This window comes from Herpailurus yagouaroundi, unplaced genomic scaffold (genome assembly GCF_014898765.1).
Source record: "Herpailurus yagouaroundi ecotype Mexico unplaced genomic scaffold, PumYag 220, whole genome shotgun sequence".
Lineage (NCBI taxonomy): Eukaryota > Metazoa > Chordata > Mammalia > Carnivora > Felidae > Herpailurus > Herpailurus yagouaroundi.
The window spans coordinates 3,903,450-3,905,701 of NW_024412451.1; positions in this window are offsets into that span (position 1 = coordinate 3,903,450).

Below are 2,252 nucleotides of genomic sequence, written 5' to 3' on the forward strand. Positions count from 1 at the left end.
ATCCAGGCAGAAGGGGGCAGAAACTTGGGGGCCGGGGACGGCGATCCCGGGGGGGGGGGGGGGCCCTGGGAGAGGGTTGGAGGCAGCACCCCCGCTGGGCTCGCTAAGGATATTTTTATGACCCTCATAAACAGCTCTGCTCTGCCGCAGTCCGCTTCTCCGGCCTCCGGGCTGGTGGAAATGAAACCAAACCACCCAGGCCGCGGGCAGGGGCGAGACAGCTGGAGCTACAGCAGGAGAAATCGGGGTAGAACTTCCCAGCCCGAGGGCTTTGAGGAGGGCGAGGACCATGGCCCTGGCCCCCTCGCCCCTGGGAAGGTCCCCTCCTCTCCCCCCACTGCCCCAGGGCCCAGCCGGCCCCCCCCCCCCCCGGGGGCCTTGGCTGAACCTGGGGTCCCCTGTGCCAGGGGGCGCTCACTGCCCTTGAAGCTGCCCCTCGCAACTTTCCCTCGGGTGACGCTGGCCCTTTAAGGGAGGCGGAAGCGAAGGGGGCCCAAAGGCTTTTAATCACTGCCACACACCCCGCCCCCCAGATAGGGGTTTTGGAGCAGAAAATTAATTTAAATCACTTTTTAATTAAAGATGCAAAGCTCTTCTGTCTGTCCCCCTCCCTCCCCTGCCTTCAGCTGAGGTTCAGGGGTCTGGGCTCCCAGCCTCGCCTTGCTCCTGGGGAGGCGGGGAGGCCGAGGTCTCCTCCCCAGGCTGATCCTGAAAACAAAAAGAGTGACCTGATGTGACAGCCCCAGTGGGGAGTGTGTCCTAACTGGGGCGGGGTGCCCCTGTGAGGCCAGTGAGGGGGTGTGACTTGGAGACCGGCCGAAACAGCCCCCCCCGGAAAGAGACAGGAGGGAGTGGGGGAGGAGGGGGGGGTGCCCGGGCTGAGCTACAGACAGGGGTGGGGGTCCCAGGTGGGGACAGAGATGGAGAGGGGACAGAGACAAGAGCCATTTTTTCCATGGCTCTGAGCTCAGGGGACGCTCCAGTCCCACAAACGAGGAAGAGGGTCTTTGACTCTTGGGCAAAAATCTTTTTAATTAAAGAGAGGGGGGAGATGTTGGCAGGGAGGAGAGAGGAGTGTCTGCCGATATCTCACTGCCCTGCCCCCGGCCTGTCTGTCTGTCTGTCTCTCTCCCTCTCTCTCACACACACACACACACACACACACACACTCCAGTCCCATCGCCCTCTGACCTCAGGCCCCGTGGGGCTGCACCTCCGACGGTGACATATGGACCCCCAGGGAGCGTGCAGCTCTGGGTGCGTGTGTCTCAGGGTGGGCATGGACCCCCCACGTGAGCCCCGAGCCCTGGGAGGACCCTCCCCCTCGGCTCGGTCCTCTCTGGGGGCTTTGCCCACAGGCGGCTGGGATCCCCAGGGGCCCCCAGCCATCCCCACGGTCAGCTCCGAATCGAGGGAGGGGCCCCTCTGTCTTCTGTTGTGGTCCTACAAGCTCTCTGCCTCAGTTTCCCCTCCGGCAACAGCTCAGCGTCGGTCTCTCCCGCTCTCTCCCTCCTTCCTCGCTCTTGGACCCTCTGCAAGGATCTGTGTCCTTGCTCAGGGGCGGGGTTGAAGGGATCCTACAAGAAGGTTCTCCGGGTCTCTGCTTCGGTCTTGGGCGTGGGTCAGGTGTCTCTCCCTCCATCTTTTCGTCTCTGCGGCTCCCTGTCTCTGGATGGTCTGTCTCCCCCTGTGCCCCCTCTCTCTCTGTCTCTGGGGACTGCCGTCTCTCGGCCTTTGTGTCCTCACCTCTCTCTTTTCCTGTCCTCCTGCGCCCCCCCCCCCCCGCCCCCGCCCCCGCCCCCGCGGCCCTGGCTTTCTGCCTTCCTCTGTGTCTCCCTCACCCCACCCCCCCTCCCGGGCCCTTCACGGATGCATCGCCCGAGTCCCCAGCGCCTCCCCTGCGTGGCTCTGGGAGAGGGAAACATTTATCTTGGCTGCAGGCCCCCCTCCCCGCGCCCACCCCTCCGCCCGCCTCCCGGGCCCATCCATCACTGGAGCTGGCGACTCGGGCGGCTCATCTGTCACTGACGCCTGCCGCCCCACCAGGCAATCATACCATTAGCCATGGCTGACCCGGGCGGGGGAGGGGCGCTGGCCACGACTCCCGACCCCCCCCCACCCCGCTCCTGTCTTTCTGTCCCTTCCCCTTCCCTCCCTTTCCTTCCAATCGGCTTTTCTCTGCCAGCTTCTCTCCGTGTCTAAGTGTCCGCTTTCTGGGTCTCGTCCCTGCCCTTCTCCTCCCCCTCCACCCC